The sequence below is a fragment of the Euprymna scolopes genome, chromosome 22 (genome assembly GCF_053919585.1).
Source record: "Euprymna scolopes isolate OS-2025 chromosome 22, ASM5391958v1, whole genome shotgun sequence".
NCBI lineage: Eukaryota > Metazoa > Mollusca > Cephalopoda > Sepiida > Sepiolidae > Euprymna > Euprymna scolopes.
Genome location: NC_136503.1, coordinates 21024708 through 21045759, shown reverse-complemented (window position 1 = coordinate 21045759; position 21052 = coordinate 21024708). Strand labels below are relative to the sequence as shown.

The 21052-nt window shown below is 31.9% G+C and overlaps 1 protein-coding gene across 1 annotated transcript in view; it reads left to right on the top strand.

Moving 5' to 3' along the window:
* The window catches only part of LOC145243916 (uncharacterized), a 271687-nt gene that overhangs the window by 248406 nt on the left and 2229 nt on the right, over window positions 1-21052 (top strand). The window lies entirely within an intron of this gene.

Genomic DNA, 21052 nt, shown 5'->3' with positions numbered 1-21052 from the left:
ACATGTTTCTGCAATCACTCGTGCTGGGGAGATTACGTCTTCAGGCCAAGAATTGCACTCGAAAAAAAAATTTTTTTCGAGTGCAATTCTTGGCTTGAAGACGTAATCTCCTAAGCACGGGTTATTGCAGAAACATGTAGTCACATATGTAGCCATCAATGTTTGTATAAATAAATTATATATATATATATATATATATATATATATATATATCTTCGGGAAAAAAGAATTCTAGCAGAGTGCTCTAATATAAGGGGAAATTTTCAAAATACGAGCGTAATATTTATATTGTTATTTTCAGAAGTTTAGATAAGATAACTCATCGGTACCGACGATCATCAGTGAAATGATATAGGTCGGCTGAAAAGAACTTGATATTGGAACCTAAAACGGTGCCCTATTATCAGGATTGAAACCGACGCTACCGGCGACTTATATTATCTAAACTTCTAGACATGAATATAAATATAATATGATATATATATATATATATATATATATATATATATATATATATATATATATTATATGTTTAAAATGGAGGTGGAAAGACCTAAAAACTCGACGACGTTTCGCCCAGAAGGATAAGATAAAAGCTTTTCCACCATGTTAGTGTACCGAAGAAAAGGCCGAATTATAGAAACCAGTATAATGTAGAACAGCTTAAGCCACCTGAATATTGCATGAATTTGAACCAGTTTGGAAAAGGATTATATGCAAAATATATATAGATTTAAATCAACTATGAACATATAACCAATTACAATTTTGGAAAATGGCATGCTAAATTTGATGAGAAACATTAAATTGAATAAAATGGATATGTATCTTAATAATACCCTTAGAAAAAAAATTAAGGAAGACGAAAACTTAATTGTTTCAGGGGATAAAACAATGAATACTTATGAATTAGACTTATGCATTTATAATCAATTTATATATAAGGAATTAAATAGTAAATATAGAGTAGCTAAAATAAATGAATGCGATGATATAAATAAGGACAGTAAGTAATCCTTGATAAAATATAACTCAAAATATTCAAATATTTATACCTAGTTAACCTTAAAAAATCATGAAGAAGATTTCGACAGTAACCCAAGAACAAAACTAATTGCTCCTATTGTATTGAATGTAACAAGTATAAGTAAGACGATTCTGGATAGAGTAATTCCGAAGATAAAAAATAAAACTAAATAAACTATCAATGCAGTTGCTACTTCTTTTAATGAGTTATGGGCAAACTAGATTGATTGAATAATTAAGTGAATGATTTTGTGCGTTGAAACAGATACTGTCAAGAAGTGTAAATATCAACTAGATTAAAGGAATAAATTGTAAGGTGGTCAACATCAGGAAATTTGGGATGTACACTTTTGTCATTTATTCATTATATGCTCTGTAATTACATTGAGCCTTTTAAATAAGTATATAAAAAGGCAATATAAGTGAATAAAACATATTCCTATAATATATATATATATATATATATATATATATATATATATAATGAGGATAAAAATAATACGAAAAATATAGAAATGTTTATATCCTCTCTGTATTTATTTCCTATTTGTTGGCAAAACATATTTCGATAAGTAAAAAATGTTTTCTTCAAAAGCACAATAGCCGACCGATCCTCTGATCTTCTTTAGTGTGCTGATATATATATATATATATATATATATATATATATATATATATATATTAAGTTATTAAAATATATGGCAATTAAGCTACACAGAATATACTGCGTCTTACTCTTGCATAAGCCTGACGAACTCTCACGAGAATGAAATGCGGAATATTCTGTGTAGCTTAATTTTCATATATATATTCTCATAACTTACTACCTAGCTCTACCCATGTATTGAGCACTGTTGAAGTAAATACTGAAAAATTTATACATAAAATTATATCTTCGTATATTAATTAATGTGATTAAATGAAGTAATCATATACATATATATGTGTGTGTGTGTGTTTGTGTGTGTGTGTATGTGCGTGTGGTAAGTGAAATTGAAAGAAATATATCTGAATGAGAAGGATTATATAGACATGTATTATTCATAATTAGATGTTCAAGTCGAACCCTTGATTTAATTGGAAAAAGTTTACATAGATTATTTAATGAACTAGAATTACAATTCACCATCGATAGAAATGACAAAGCAATTATCTTTCTAGAACATTCCCTTTACCTTAAATAACAATACATATAACCTTATCATAAGCCAAATCAGAAAACATTCTACATTGATAAACAATTTAGCTACCCTGAAGAAAATTTTAAAAAACGCTTATTAATAATAAAATCTCTATAGTCTTCTGTAGTCAATGGATACAAATAATATATGCGCTTAGAAAATCACGATATAGAGAACGTATAGAATGCATAACTCTCTTTGTTATAAATAGAAGTAAATAATGTTATCTCATACAATATGGTTTTTAGAAAAACTGGATGAATAACAACCAGTAACATAAACCTTACAATTAATAAATAAAAAAACAGAAAGTAATAAAAAAAATAAATAAAAACCCGGAAGGAAATATGGTTAACGCTGGTAATGATAGATGGCCCAAACCACCAAATAAAAATAATAGTAATGAAAATGTTAATAATAAGGAAAACAAGAACGAGGCATAAGAAATTGATTAAGTTCAGAATTTGCTCCCACCATCACCATTTAGCCGAAAAAATTCCCCAGGGGGCGTGTCATATCCTGGTGAAAATGAACAAACGGTGCATTTTTAGGCCTTAACATGTAAATTTGAGTTCTGCACCATGCAAAAAAAAAAAAAGAAATGACTAAGTCATTGCCCCCCTATTTAGCCCCCAAAGTCCCTCAAACTACTAAATAGACACACACAGAAAATTTTCGACAAATATGGTAAAATAGTCCCCAAAATGGAGTGTTTTTATGAGCCCTTAACGAGCCACCGGGACACATCCAAGAGTTATCGCGAAGTATAGACAAGCAAAATTATATAGAAATCAGTTAATTACAACTTTTCAGAAAGTTTTATAAAAAATCTAAGGTATCAATTTTTTTTAATAAGCACAAAAGTGTCAATTTTAGCCATTTTAACCCGAAAGGCACCCTCAGGCACCAATATTCTGTTACCTTTTTTACTCATATCATGTTTAATGTTTGTGCAAAATTTCAAAAAATTGCAATGCGTAGTTATTGAGAAAAGTGCGGACAGACGAACGGATGAACGGACAAGCGTGAAGTTACAGGTTCATCCTCCTTATGTCAGGGATCAAAAACTAGAAGGAAGACATTTTGGTTTAACCCTCCATTCAGCGAGCATGTAAAAATTGATACACGTAAGGAATTTTATAAAATTATAGGTAACACGTTTAAAGATAAAGCGATATTAAGTAAACTCCTTAATAAAAATACAATTAAGGATAATTTATGATAAATATTAAAACTACAATAATATCCTCAAATAAATCTAAACTTGGAAGGGCATTTTCGTTGATCTGTTACATTTACATTCAAAAAACATTTTCGTTTGTCCGTCATACTTAAATTTAAAGTAGCAGTTTTTGTTGATTCGTTTATCTGTCACATTTAAATTCAAAATAGCAATTTTTGTTGATTCGTTTGTCCGTCACATTTAAATTTGAAATAGCATTTTTACATACGTCCATGCATCTTAATAAGAAGCTCTGTCGATTGGTCTGTCACATTTAACATTGAACCATTGAACACGTCGTATCAGTAGACGGATCTTATGAATTTCCTTTCTTGATGTTATTCTTTCCCCCCCAAAAAAAACTACAAAACCACCCAGAGTGTCAACAATTGGCGAAATATCATCACCCCAATATCTTTTTGAAATTTTAGACTAACAACCATAAGAAATGGTGTAAATAAATCATCTATATTCTTAGAATTAGGAAAACGTCAACATGTTTTCTAAGAGTTGGTGGAGAGGGGACTAGTTGTTAAGGATGTGATTACAACCGTGTCTACACACACACACACACACACACACACACACACACACACACACACACACACACACACACACACACACACACACACACAAAGAAAAAACAACTCATTCCGGAAAGGGAACACTATAGTTCTGTTTAGAAATAACAAAAAGTCGATCTGGACTTGATATCTGATTGCAAAAGAAGAGCTAATGGTAAATGATGGAAAGGGATCCATAGAGATTTTCCGGGGTTTTTTTTTGGGGGGGGGGGTTAGAGGGAGGAGGTCATTTTTCACCCCAAACAAGACACAGTACTACTTTGACGTAAGGGGCTACAATTTGAACTAAATTTACCGGTACACGATGTACGAAGTTGAGCAGCGAGATGTCTGTTCGCATTACACTTGAACTTCTGCATGTCAGTACAGTCAGGGAAACGGGAATCCGAAAGGGAATTCCAAAGTCTACCAGTTCAGATTTTTTTATCTCTACGGTGTAAGCTTAAGATGTTTATGCTTGTCGGGTTAATCAGGAGTATTTACGTCGAGCGGGTGCAAGTGCTTCAAGTTCCACACTTTCCATTATATACTTAAACTCCCGTTTGTTTATGATGTACATCTTAGGCAGCATCCCAAAACTCCACACGAAAATGCTAGTATGCAGAACAGTATGCACCATCACAATGCTGTATGGATGTGAGTCTTGGACGACCTATAGCCGCCATATGAGAAGTCTGGTGACCTTCCATATATGTCTTCAGATCCTTAGCATTACAGAGAGGAATAGAGTGCCGTAAACAGAGGTGTTGAGGAGGGCCGGGCAGCTGCAGCGTGGAGTCCATCATGATCCTAAGTCAACATAGGTGGCTGGGCCACATCATTAGAATACCCAGCCACTGACTACCGCGTAAAATACTCTATGGTCAATTACTCCAAGGCCGACGCAATGCCGGTGGGGAGAGGAACGTTTCAAAGACTGCTTCGAAATCTCTGAAGAGGTGTCGAATAGACCCCTCTTCACTAGAGGAACTTGCTTCCTGTCGGGATCTCTGGTGCCCCCTCTGCTCACAAGGAGTGGACTGTATGAAGAAGTAGCTAATACAGGACCATACAGCGAAACGTGCAGAGAGGTATGCTCGCCAGGCCATCCCTGCTCCCCCTGACACCTCGTAAATGCCAGATCTGTGACCGTACATGATTGTGGCTAAAGGACTGAATTAATTACACTCACAAAAAGAAAATCGTCATCGTCGAATAATGGCGGACAATCAAGAAGAGCATCTTGAACAAACGTCATGAATAAATACGAAAGCTTCTTTTTCATTCATAACTTTTATCTTGGGTTAATGTTCTTTAAACCAATAATGCAACATAATGTTCGGAAATAATGTGTGTATATAAAGTATTGTTTAAATATAATTATCCGCGGACACGTGTTTCGTCGTCTTGTTATATAATGGTTTCATTATTATTATTATTATTATTATTATTATTATTATTATTATTATTATTGTTGTTGTTATTGTTCGTTGTTAGGAAGTCTTATTAAGAGAGATGTTGTGTTCTCTGTTCGTGTTATGAAGAAATTCATATATATAAAATGTTCATACTTAGAAGTGTAGTAGAAGCTCTTAGAGTGAGGAGACAGTGTTGAGACAGTCTTAGTGTTTACATTGTAGATATGAGATGTAGAGACATTGTGTATGTGAAGACATTTTAAAACACAGGATATATAAGACATATAATGACAATTTCACTTTACCTTTTGGTAGAATTACAACACAAAGACGACGTTTATAAAAACACATGATGCGTTTATTTCCATGGACCGGTCGGTGGTTTTCTTAGTCAGGAATTCAAAGTTTTACATTCTATGTTTCAAAGGTGACCGTCTCGCTTTCAGACGTTCGACTGTCCATCTCTGGACTCCAGACTGTCGTCTGTCGTCCTCAGACCCTCTCTCTGCTTAACTCTAAAGTTTCAAACTATCTCCAGAACTTCCCATTTTCCATGACGTCATACACATGTTAAAACATGTGTCTTCTTTCACGTGTTCTGAAAATGCGTGCCCAATACATTTTCCTTTGTTTACAAAAGGAATTTTAACCTATATTTCCAGTAACCTATATTTCCACTATGTTAAAAACATGTTTATCAAATTATCTTATAGTTGCATTCCTCAATTCAATTTCATAACAGAATTGACAAATGCACATTCCTTTTCTTAAAACTATTTTATCTCTAAGCTAAACAATGGTTTGTTTTTACATTCCATTTTCTAATTCTCTCTCGTAATCTATTTCTAAACCTAAATTACGAGGTTCGAATTTCGTCTATTCTATTTCATTTTCATTTTAACTAAATCTCTCTATTTTTATACTTACATGAAAAGGGGACAGCCCTTATCATGCAACAGTCTACGACGCATCAGAGTTGCTGAATCTAGCGAGATTCGAAATCGGGACCCCACGGTAATGAGCCTGATCTCTTTATCTGCTGGCCTATCTCGCAGACTGTTAGGATATATCGCGATTTTTTTTAGATGTTATTTGTTTTGGTTTTTGTGATACGTTGAATTCATTCAAAACGTATCGCAAAAACAAAACCAAAAACATATATATATATATATATATATATATATATATATATATATATATATATGTGTGTGTGTGTGTGTGTGTTATTTGTTTTTGTTTTTGCGATACGTTTTGAATGAATTCAACGTATCACAAAAACTTATATGTATATGCATATATATATATATGTATATGTATATGTATATAGTACACAGTAAATACATATAAACATCGATATATCTGCTTAATTAGCATTACTACTTTTAAAATTATCTACAATACATTAATGTTGGTATTATTAATTTGTAATTGCATTGTGTTATTTTCCTATATATCGGCAATAGTTTTGTTAATATTAACAGTAAAGAATTAAAGTAATTTAATAAATGAAAATAAAGATAAATTATCTTAATCTTTCTTATATGCTCACTAATTATCAATGGATATAATTTAAATGAAAATTATTTTTCATAGAAAAAAATAACTTTAATGCTAGTTGATAAATCAGGAACATGGCTAGAAAGGTATACCGATGAGACATAAGAGTTCACAGAAAGGAGGAGGCAACTGCGTAATCTCTCTCTCTCTCCCTCCTTTCTCTCTATCTCTTTCTCCCTCTCTCTCCCTCTCTTTCTCTCTCTTTCTCTCTCTCTCACACACACACTCCCTCTACCTCTCTCTCTGTGGTTGTAGAGGGCGCCTTAGAAACAATAAAAAATAAATTTTAGTGCTACTCTCACTGCTTCTTGTTTCTCTTATCTCTCTCGCCCAGTTTTTTTTTTTTTTTTTTATTGTTAAAAAAAAAAAAGCTCAACTCACCCACACACATTCCATCGTTCATGTGAATCGACTTCTTTTTTTTTAATTTTTATTTCTTTGGTCTTATTACATGAAAATAAATAAACTTGTCAGAATTACCAAAATGTTAATAATGTTTATTATTTAAAATGGTGGTTCAAAGCGATAATAATATTGAAAGCCAACTGTTTTCAAAGTATGCAGTTTTTAAATTTTAATCTTTTCTTGTTTTTACTAACTGTTTTATTAGCCGGATCACCTTCTCCTTTTATTTCGTCTTTTTTCTTTTACTAAATTCTGCACACACACACACACACACACACACACACACACACACACACACACACACACACACACATATATATATCTGTAGAAATATATTTTCTTATATATATCAATCCTTATATAATAAGCCCAATGTAATTACAGAGCAATATAGAGAAAAAATGACAAAAAAGTTATATTCCAAAATTCATGATGTTGACCATCTTATAATTTATTCCTTTAATTCAGGTCGCCTGGCATTGCCCAGTCGCACAATACGCTTAAACATGGTATTTTAATTTTTGCAGATTGCGTATGTCTTATTATAGAATCAATCCTCTATTGATTATTATACATTGCGAGGAATAATTTGCCCGGTGGACTATTTCACGATAAATAAATAAAATTTAATCATGATAATGTCGTTAATCAACTTCCGTCTGTGTTTGTTTACAATATCACGTCAACTGATATTTGAACTTGACGATGAATGTCCCGGAAAAGTTACTTCTGCTTAACGTTTAGTTTTAAAATATGTAAACGAAGAAATAATTTGCGGCGATTTGAAATAGTACCTCTTCTTTTATCGTAAACTGAAGTCATTAATAAGAAAAAATTAAAATAAAATAGTGAGGTACACTCGGACTTGAAGAGAGAATCTGTAGTCGAATGCTCTACCACTGAGCTATATCTCCTGATGACAATAACTCTGTTTTTTTAAGAAGAAATGATTTGCTGAGATTTTATTATTTCTAGTGTTGTCAACTGAAATTAAAATTTAAAAAAGAACGTTAAATCAGGGAAAAGAAATCTCCAGAAAATTGCTACCTTTTTAACTTTTGCAGTCTGAAATTTTCCAAAACCGCTAATCCGAAACAAAATTATCTCCAAAAGTGAAGAACACTATATTTTAACTTCCTATCCCACATAAAATATTATGAATATACAAAATATTCTGTGTTTATTGTCTCTATATATTTTTGGAATTATATTGAAGCGGTTGGCTCCTCAGAAGATTGTAAATTTTATCAGCTAGTTTTATCTGTTTTTTTTGGGGGGGGGGAGAGTGCATATTTTGTTTTACATATAATAGAAATTCAATTGAAATATATTACAAATTAAACATCGAAATATTGGCTACCTAAATATTTAATATTGCTGAATAAATTCTCCTCAAATATCAGAAAAATTAATATTTGCAAAATAAAAATTAAAAACGAAATCCGCAAAACGCTAGCACCACATTTATACGTGAATTAACTGATAGAGTTTAGAACCATTCTGAAGGGGAAATTTAGGAGGGTCGATAAAAATGGCACAATTGTATGAATGGGAAAAATATCAAAAGATGAAAAATTTTTAGAATATATATAAAGGGAAAACATTAAGTAGTTTGTCAATTTTAAAAATATATTATATCTATATCTAAAAGCAGATAATTATCATTAGCTACCCTCCTTTTAAGGCGATTACGTGTGAATATTCTGAAAAATGTTATAGAATTTAAATGAAAGATCATTTTTTTTTTCATATTAAAATGATCACTTATTTCTAGGACATTCTAATTTTGGGGGACAAATAGCTAATTTTTAATGTGTGTCTAATTTTAAGTCTAACTCGCAGTGTCATAAACTCACACGAAATCACTTTAAAAACTAAAATATGCAGAATTTATCTCTAAAGCAAAAAATGCTTAACAATCTTGAACCCTACACCGGTAAAACCCCCTGGAAATAAGGATATCACTTTACATTAAATTTGGCAGCACTATTATTATCATTATTCACAATCGTGTATATTTTTGTCTGTTCTGAATATTTTAAAAATGAAATGAAATTACGATTTAAACATTTGTCAATTTTACAATATCTTTTTTATTTTTAGTTATGTGTATTTTTTATTTTTTTCAAATAAAATTAACGTTAAAATATAATATCTGTTCTGATACTATACTTTATCTTTTCTATCCTTGGTCAATGAAGGAGAAATTATTTAAGAATGACGATTAAAAAAAGTTACCCCAATCCCGAATGTCTCTTTTCGGAGGTGGCGGGGTTTTCATTACATTAAAAACTGACTTTGTGCCTAACTTTGCTATCGTAAGAAGGCAAGTAATTTTTTTCCACAAGTGGAAAACTTTGTTTCTATGTTTTTTTTATATTTGCTAAAAAATAAGCGCAATAAACTTAGATGAGGTGTTAACATATGCTGCCTGTTAAAAAAGTTGGTTCACGCTGACAATTAAATGTAATGATATACGTTGAAAAAGTACAAACTAATCAAATCATAAATGTTGGCTCTTTGTTAAAATGTAGAATAGTTAACAGTCGAGAAATTGTAAGCCATAACAAAAATCAACAAGTACCTTATACCAAACGCAGCAAAATTGAAGTGTATTTAATACGTGCTAAAATTGTTTACGTTTTTTTTTTTATTTCGTTTCTTTTAGCTGTCTTCACAGCAAATAACCGTTGGCGACTTCCTTCTTGAAAAGAATTATTAAAAACATCTATGCCTACTATTAACTCTAAATTTGAGAGTGTAACTAGAACTTAGTAGAATAAGTTATTTGTTTACTATTTTTCATGAATTAAGCCTTCCCACCCACTAAGCGATAAGCGGTCATTTGTTTATTTTTTTAAAATTCCGTGTGTAAAACCCACTTTAAACAACATGTTTTGAAATTAGAAAAAAAAAACTTAGTTTTAGCACATTAAAAGTATGCATGTCGGTAAATAATAAAAAAATTTTACATGGTAGTCACTGCTTATCAAGGCCCAGAAGCAACTCGGGGATAAGGGTTATTGCGTGTACAGTAATCAATGGGATAGTATCGTAGTCATCGTTAGTATTAAAGATTTGATAAAGTGTCTTACTTAAGGGGGTGGTTCATCAGGAATTTGTTTATGTTGGGCTTGAAGACATCCAAGTTTTAGTCAGGTGGGAAACAGACAGATGGAAAAGAGTTCCACTGGCGTGCACTTCTAAGAAAGAAGTTTTGTTCATGGAATATACGTTTTGGTTTTGGCACAGATAAAGAGTGGGGGAAATGTTTGACAGTGGTTTCAGCTAGACGGGTGTTTATCGTGAAAGATTGGCGAGGGGAGCCAGAGATTGGAGCTCAGACGAGCACTTACCATGGAAGTAACGATAAAACAAAGAAAAGCTCGCAACGTCTCTTCTGTGGGAGAGAGGTTGCAGGGACGAGAAATTTTACTGCGTTTAGTATAAGATTTTTCTGGCGTTGGTTTTTTATATAATTTTCAACTATTAACATCTCTACATTGTTACCAATTGAATAAATACTTGTAAATTAGTGCTTGTATCGTATTTGCATCTATAGAGACTGAAGCTCCTCCCCCAATAAAAAGTACTTGAAGAAATCGATGTTATAGCGAGTTTAAGAATGATTAACCGCAAAAGAAAAATGGTGGAAAAAAGCAAACAGTAAATAAATAATTGTTAGGAAAGGCAATAAATGCTACTTTTCTACCTACCTGAATAAGTTTAGATTATGCTTTAAAGTATTTTCAAGCGATTTTGTTTATTTTTTATAATCTTTAATTGCGGGTTTTGGGTGATAAATATCTCCAGATTTTCTAGAAAAACCCCGCTAGCCGCCAGATAAAAATTTTGCCGGTTAGATTGCAAACGAAATCTCTAGATCTAGCGAGAAAACAACTAAATTGCCAACACTAATTATTTCCCTTTGCCGGTAACGTCAAATATTCCCCTGGAAAAATTCTTCTATTTATTTATAAGAAAGAAGGTGTTTTAAAATCGATTTTCGATACTTATCGGAAGAATTTCTGTTCCAAACATATTTAAGAACACTGGCAGACATATAAATTACCTTTGTGTGAATTTTGCAAAAGATAGGCTCAACCGTTTCGGAACCTATGAGGAAGAAACTCAAACCCACACACGTACACACTCACATAGTCACTTTTATATAAAAGTAGATGATTATTTTATGTATCTATATAAATTTAGTTATATCTATTTTCAGTATTTACTTCGACGGTGCTCAATACGTAAGTAGAGCTAGGTAGTAAGTTTTGTAAATATATACAATTTTCCCAATTTCACCCTCGTGAAAAAAAAAGCCTCCTGAATCTTTACGAGGATGAAATGCGGAAAATGCTGTGTAGTTTAATTGTCACCCCATGCGCCGATGAGTAGAACAGCCGACGATCAACGCAATAGTTATAGGTTCAATCCACGGCTAAGGAAAGGCGCTAGTCTAGCCGAAAGTGTACTGTATTTGGATGAAATATATATATATATATATATATATATATATATATATATATATATATATATATATATATATATATATATATTCTCCTCTTCTGATGAGTACCATTCAGCTTTGAATTATTATGGCCTAAAGAGATTTTCTTTCTTTTTCTCCTCTTCATTCCATGATCTGATGATATGATAATATTTTATATAACTTCTTTCTTTCTCTCTCATCTCTCTCTCTCTCTCTCTCTCTCTATATATATATATATATATATATATATATATGTGTGTGTGTGTGTGTGTGTGTGTGTGTGTGGAGAGAGAGAGAGATGGAGAGAGAGAAAGAAATAGAAGCTATATAAAACTTCATTATCTTATCAGGTCATGGAATGAACAGGAGAAACAGAGAAAGAAAACATCTTTAGGCCATACTATTCCAAAGCTAAATGCTGCTCATCAGTAGAGGAGAAAAACCAGTGCTATATAAATACAAAAACTGGTTTAAGGACATTTATTTATTCACAGGCAGTTATCGCGTCTCCTTAGTTCGGTTTGGTTTTGGTGAGGCATATAGCTACATGTATAATAATGAAATTATGACACAAATTTACGCGTGTGTGCTTGTTTTTCTCACATCTATGTATATTGTATGTTTTTTTTATTTGAAATTAATCGTATATTTAATGAAATAAAAACAATCAATCGCCTAAAGTAAAATGAATTATTATAAAGTCCTATTATAAATAGACAATTCCCTTAAAATTCTTTGCCTTTTTAAGAATACACATGAATTAAAACGTTGAAATGTCTGCATAACTTTAGATAAATACAACATTGCCAATTATATTTATTTATAGTTTTATAAAAAATGGTTCAATAAATAATTTGATGACAAAACGAAATCGTAATTTAACTTTTAAAATTGCTTTATTAAAAAAAAAAAATAATGACATGCATATATTCGAACTATGGAAGCCATTAACCTATATGTGCATTCTTGTTCTTTTCCTTCAGATTAGTTTATTCGTATCCTGTTTTGTGGTTTTTTTAATCTTTGAACATTTTCACAACTATGCGAAATATTTTTTTTTCTTTTTTTTTTTTTTTACTGGGGGCTTCTGATTCTGATTATGTCTTCATTTGCTGAAGTTTTTAATTCTCTGCGTTTATATTTTGTCCTAAAACTTCTGAAATATCAACTATACGGTTTTAATAATAACTAGCGGGACCTGTGGAAATTCCACAGGGGACTCATCCATATGTAATAGATTGATGTTGGTATTATGTAGATTTTCAGTGTAAATGGAGACGATCTGATATTATTGTAGCTTTTTTGTTAAAACTGAAAAAGTATTTAATAAAGCTATACGAACGCCCGGCAAAGCCCGGTTGTAAAGTACGCTTAAGTATCATATTTTAATTCTTGCCGATTTAGTATATATTATTATATATAGAGTTACTGTTTTATAGATTTTTACATATTATAAAGTTACGATTTAAAAAATAAAAAATATATCCATATGACTTGGGTGCATTAGCTGGAATCGAAACCGAAATAAATCTTATGAAAAAAATATATATGTATATATATATACATATAACTTGAGTTCCTTCAGCCATAATCGAAACCGAAACCAAAATGTATGAAGAATTCTAAGTAAAATTATTTATGACAAGAAATGAAAGTACATAACAATTAAACGACCCGGGTGTAAGCATGACACAGAAAATAACACACACGCTATCGTATTAATATATAGATTACCACCATTATGTTTCTAGTGAAATATTAAACTAGAAAAGCTGTTTAATCATTTTATGGAGCTTTTTTTTATAAATAAAATGTAAAACGCTGTCTTAACTGAACGTAGACCCCACAATATTATTATACAAGAAAAAAAAACTATACAAAATGAATTTATCGAAAATGTTAGTGCTGTTTGATTTTAGAACAAGGCTTTATTTTAAATTACATCTTCCACAGACAGGCAGAGAAATTACAAATATAGTCATTTCCATACGATTCTGTCTATGATTTTAAGTATAGTTTCCTATCTTATTTGCTGTGTTATGTTTTGCCGATGGACCGTCTTTCTGGGTGGTTTTGAAAGACTTTGTCTTCACACTGGTGCTGTCAAGCAATGTTATCTTTTTAAACATTTTGTGGTTGGTTTCACGGTGTTTGAGTGAACCATTTCGTGCTGGAAATATAATCAAGTATTTTTTTCATGTTAATTTTAAAAACTGCCCTGAAGATAATGGCATATACGCAGTGGTTGCAGCAAAAGTTGTCAAATCTTAGTGTTAGTCAGAACTAATTCATCATTAGTATGGCACCACCCAAACAAGAGAAAAAGCCACTTATACGAGGAGTTTGTGAAAGATATTTTAAATATGGAAAACATGAACATATTATAAATGTGTATACTACGAAGGTCGTTCCAAAAATAATGTCTCCTATTATTCATTCAAAAACTAAAGCGTTGAAGAGTTACGAAGAGGAGAGAGGTACCATTAAAATGATTGACCTATTGTGTTTCAGAATTTATTTTCTGCATGGTCGCCACCATTCTCAATGCACTTTTGATGCTTCGGTCGTAAAAAGTCTGGAGCTTGCTTTGTCACTCACATCTCTATTACCATTCTGAAATCGACGAACCCATTTCCAAACTTTGCTGAAATTAACTGTATCGGCTTCGTAAACATTCAGCAGGCGCTAGTGAATATTTATCAGTTCGATTTTTCCTGCATAGAAGAATTCAGAGATGCATCTCTCCTTCTGACACACGTCTATGGCAGAGTTTGCTTTCTTAGAGTTTCATAACGTCAATAGCTGCAACAGAGAGATGAAACTTTCAGGTCATGAATGTATTAGTGCAGTCATAATAACAATGAATGTATTAGTGCAGTCATAATAACAATGAAATTTTCAATATCCTCTCATTCATTTGGCGAAATAAAAATAAGGGCATTACTTTTGGAACATCCTTTGTATATACCTGGGAGATATAAGTTCGTGTTGTGGTGTGTCTACCCTAAAAAAAAATAATGAACTCTTCCACTTGCTATAAAGATCGTGAGAATATGTCTCTCGGCGGTCATGCACAAGTCATGCGCACTTTACAGTCGGGCTGACGTATAACCACACTCTTTATGTGTTGTGTTTATTTATTGTTAGATATATTTTCTTCCCACTATATACCGAGTGCCGTCTTTCTTCCGGGCCCTTATGGAACCGCAGCAGTTATATATATATATATATATATATATATATATATATTACAGGATTCACTCATAAACTAATTAACTGATCATTATGAATTTTGGAACACAGTTGCTAGGTGTAAAGAGTTCAAATGTGGGTTATATTTGGTTTGTGAATTTTCAAGAAATAAGCATTAATTATATTTGAAAGAATGTAGCCAGCAGCAATTGTCGGTTTTTAAGACTTATCATTATTTAATATTTTTAAATATTTTCATAACGCGTTTCGAGCCTTATTTATTTCTCTTCAGATATTTTTAGTTAAAAGCTACTATATATATAGCTACTATATATATATATATATATATATATATATATATATATAGTAGCGTCCAAAAGTTAAGGAACGGTCGCTCGTTTTCTTTTAAATGGCTTCTAACTTTATCTATTAAAAAGGAAAAAAAAAATTTGGGTGAATTTTCCAATGTTTAATAATGGTAGTTAAGTAAAAAATGTTGTTTTTTTTTATTTTGAATACATATTATTTCTTTACATATAAACAAATTTAATTAAATTGCAGGTGTCAAAAAGTTAAGTAACGTGGGAAATTATTAATGAAAAAACAAAGAATCCTTTCAGTATTTAGTGAAAAGCCTCTTGTTTTCAATCAAACTATGGCATCTTTTACTGACAGACAGAACTAATCATTCACATGTTATAGGGGAAATATTGTTCCAGGATTTTCTTATACATTCCCATAAATCATCAAGATATCTAGGGTTTTTTTCTGTGATCTTATCACCAATAATTTTCCAAACATTTTCAATTGGATTCAGATCTGGGCTCTGAGCTGGCCAATCCATAACGCAAATACTGAATCTATTTAGCTCTTCCAAAACTATTTTTGCTTTATGTCAGCTGCGTTGTCTTGCATAAAGATATCAGAATCAGAAAGATTAGGAACCACATGTTCTCTAATCAATTCTCTGTACATTCGGGCATTAACTTTTCCATGAATCCTCACAAAGGAGAAAGCTTCTTTCTTAAGATATCATGCCCCATACCATTATACTACCCCTTCAAATTTTATTGTACTTTTAACGCACTTAGGGGACAATATTTCTCCATTTTTTCTTCTGACATGTGGTCTTTTGACTGATCCGAAAAGAGTGAATTTAGATTCATCACTAAAATGAATCTTTTCCCATTTTTTCTTCCCAAAACATATGTTTTTCGGCGAATAACAATCTGGCCTTTTTATTTTTAATAGAAATTAAAGGCTTTGAGAATGGACTTCTTGAAAATAATCAAACTTCATTTAATCTTCATGAGATCGTTTGTCTGGAGATTTTTTGCCTAATTTCGGAGGTAAAATCCCGGGATATCGAACCCGCAGTTTAAAGCGATCAGAACGAGATAATCGAGTGATTTTTTCTATCCTCCCTCTTAGTTGTTATTCGGGGTCGGCCCGATTTTTTTCTTTTCAGTCAATGGTAAACCTTTTTTTTATTCTATTTTAAATAACCCAAAAAACAACGCTTTAGGACCTGTTCAATATTTGATAGTTAATATGTCCTTAACTTTTAGACGCTACTGTATATATATATATATATATATATATATATATATATATATATATATATATATATATATATATAACTACTTCATTTAATCACATAAATTAATATACGAAAGTATGAATTTATGCGTAAACTTTAAGTATTTACTTCAACAGTATTCAATACGTAGGTAGTAAGTTATAAAATATATATGGCGATTAAGCTACACAGAATATTCCGCGTTTCATCCACGCTAGGATTCATCAGGCTTATATATATATATATATATATATATATATATATATATATATATATATATATATATATATATATATACTAGCAAAAGTACCCGTCGTTGACTGGGTTCAAAAACAGCCTACAGAAAATGAACTCTGATTTATGAAAGTATGATAGGTTATGAAAAGGAAGGGTTGTAAAGAGATAGCTTTGAATTTGGGGATATTAAAACCAAAGCAAAATATGATGAAAGTAAAAATAAAATAGATAAACCTCATAATTTATTATACCATACTCGTTCACACTGAAACACTTATCACAATATTCTGTAGATATATTAAAAAACCTTGTTAAACTTTGTGACATATTTCCATTCTATGGCGGTCAGGCGCGAACGAACACCCCATAATTTTATTATACCATATTTCTTCAAACTGAAACATAATTATCAAAGTATACTTACGCAGATAGATATGAAAAGTCATTACTAAATTTTGTGCCTATTTCCATTCCATCGAGGCCAGGCGCGAACGCAGACCCCACAATGTTATTATACCATTCCTATTAAAGTTAAAACATACTTATCAAAGTATTCTTATATACATCTATATCAAAAAACACTTGTAAAAGTTTATTTTTTTTTTTCCATACTTTGTGGACCAGGCGCGACGCAGACCCCACAATTTTAATGAACCACCGTTCTGCCAGATCAAACATACCCATTCCTGTGTCTCGATACATCTTCTATCATTATATATAATCAGTTTTTTTTTAAATAGTCAACCATATAGGAGCCTATTCGTGACCAGACACACATACACACACAGACATTCAGCTTTATATATATATATATATATATATATATATATATATATATATATACAGTTGTGCGCAAAAGTATTCGACCCCTACCAAAATTGTCTTATTTCTTTGAATGGATACTTCAATAATCTTTAAACCCTTCTTTAACGACTAAGTTCGAATAAACTGTATAGTTTTCAACAAAAAATAATAAAAAGTAATTAGTACTTGATAATATAAATAAATTTATTTACAAAAATAAAAATATGGATGTTGCAAAAGTATTCGACCCCTTTTCATTAATACTTGGTTGAAGCTCCTTTGACCTTGATTACTGCAAGTAAACGTTTCCTATAACATCTAACGAGACTTCTACGTCTGTTCACTGGAATTTTAAGCCACTCTTCTTGACAGTACTGTTTTACTTCAATCAAATTAGATGGTTTTCTTTTATGTACCGCAATTTTTAAATCATGCCATAAGTGCTCAATCGGATTTAGGTCTGGAGACTGGGAAGGCCATTCTAGAACTTTCACCTTATTATTCTTTAACCATGCCTTAGTGCTCTTTGAAGTGTGTTTAGGATCGTTGTCCTGTTGAAAGGTATACCTCCTTCCATGACCCAACTGGTTCGCAGACGGAACAAGATTTTCTTTCAGTATGGACTGATATTTTACTGAATCCATTCTTCCATCGATTATGGTTAATCTTCCAGTTCCATTTATACTGAAACAGCCCCACACCATGATTTATCCACCTCCATGCTTAACAGTTGGAACGGTATTCTTCACATTATAAGCAGTATTTTCTTTTCGCAAAAAATTGCGTTGCTGGTTGCGTCCAAATAGTTCCACTTTCGTTTCGTCTGAACAAATTATATTATTCCAGTAATCAATAGGCATTTCTAGGAACTTTTTTGCAAAATTTAATCGAGCCTTTTGATGAGCTTTGGAAAATAAGGGCTTCCTTCTGGCAATACGTCCATGCAATCCGGCACGATTTATTGCCCTACGAATAGTTGACAAGTGTACATCTGAGCCAGCATTCTTCAAATCGTTCTGCACGTCCTTTAGGTTAGATTTAGAGTCTATTGAAACTTTTCTAACAATTTTCCTAGCCCCACGTGTCGTAATTTTTCTTGGACGACCTGATCTGGGAAGACTTGATACAATCCCTTTTACTTTCCATTTTTTGATAATGGACATAATAGTCGACCGTGGTATAGAAAAACGTTTGGAAATTTTTTTATAACCTTCTCCAGACTGGTAGGCATCGATTACTTTCTTTTTAATGTCTTCAGAGTAGTCTTTGTTCTTTGTCATAGTTGCAGATTTGTTGACGTTGAAAAAGAATGTTTTTTTACTTGAAAAAATTATTCAATCATTCAATATGGCATTGAAGTTCAATTTGAACTGATTTTAGATTCAGTAGAGTCATAAATATTATTTATAGGAAATAAATACAAGGTCAGACTAAAATAATAAACTTAATGACGCTTTTATTTAAACTTTAAATTAAAGGGGTCGAATATTTTTGCAACATCCATATTTATATTTTTTTGTAAATAAATTGATATATATTATTAATCTCAAATAACTTTTCCTCATTTATTGTTGAAAAATATACAATTTATTCATAATTAGCCGTTAAAAGGCGTTATGAAAATTTTTGAAGTATAGATTCAACGAAACAAGAAAATTTAGACAGGGGTCGAATATTTTTGCGCACAACTGTATATATATATATATATATATATATATATATATATATATATATATATATATATATATATATATATATATATATATCCTAGATGCTGAAAAGACTTCTATTCTAATAATTTCTTCTCGTGAACTACTAGACTTTGGAATTTACTCCACATTTCCTTCTTCCATGACTGTACCAGCATGAAGAAATTTAAATGGAATGTCAACAAACATGTCTCTGCTGAACTTCCTACTTAGTGTGTCGTTGTAGACCTGGTCCCAAATAGTATCTCCTTACACCTAAGTGACTGTTGTGCCTTATTTGAGTGAATAAGTGTAAAAATATCCCGCATATTATCTTCAAAATTATCAAGTGTAATTGAGGGCATACTTAGCACATCCTTTTGTGAGGCATACGTATTCGTCATCATATTGTATGAAAGATTCTATTGTTGGCATTGGTTTCTCCGATATTTTTTCTAGTCAGAATTCTCTCTTAAAAGACATTGGTTACTTACAGAAGGAACCAAGCGTAGGTTGCCAATATCTTAAGTGAAAGTGATTTTGTGGAATGGGCTGGATTTGGATTTGGAACACACAGATCGTCAGTCTGTGTCATTAACTACACTCATCTCTTTTACTTATTATAATATAAGCCTGGGCATTAGGCGTTGCCTGGATGATTGGAGGTGTGTGTTGAGCCCCCTAAAAAAGTGGTAATAGGCAGGGAGGCTCGAACCCGTGCCGTGAAGGAGGAAAAAACGTGTAAAAAAGTGACGTCTTTGCTGTTGAGCCCATCGCCAAACCGGAAGTGACGAATATTTAATTAAGCCTAGTCAATTGAATAGAGGTGATGATTTTCGAAAATATCGGCGAAAAAAGCGACCCCTCCCTGTAGAAAAATGTCCAGTTGACGGTTAAAGAATTAATGTTTTTATCCAATTGTTCGATATTTGTCGTTCGAAGGTTCGGGCTTCAAAACAATACCGATCTCGTGAAAATTCGTCGCCTTTGTCGAAAGTTTTAGGCAGATATACAAACAAACATACATACATACATACATACATACATGATGATTGCTACTTCTTGACAGAAGTTTGCCATCTCTTCATTAAGTGGTATTGCTTCCGTGTGCAGGTAGATGACTCTTCAATCCAACTTTAGTCCTACATGAAAGTTTACAACATGGAATAAAAACTTTCCTTCTTGTAAAGGTAATCGTATGATAATATTGTGAATCCTCGAATGCCGTGTCGGGACACTTTTAGACTTGCAGATTAGACCAAACATATGACAACTTAGCATTGCCAGGTGTGCTGTAGAAGCCTTCTCATAAGACTGTTGTTCCTGTTTTGATTGTGTGATTTTATCTCATTAAAAAAAACAGCTTTTGATAAAAAGTATCTGCCACATTCAGTGCCCTTTATTTTCCGTGGAGAAAAACCATAGAGAAAGTTGTAAGATTTTTGAAGAGCAGCGTGTAAATCTTGCTGTCTTAAAACGCGTTTTAAGAAAGCAGGTCGAAAACATAATGTCAGAGAAATTGCAACAAGAACTGAAGTGCACTGTATGTTGCAGATACGTTTTTGTCAAAAGCTGGTTTTTAAAATATATACATACATACATAGGCCGACATACATTTATACAGACAGGTGAGATTTATATTATAGATTAGTATTACACCGTTATAATATGTTAATATTTGATTG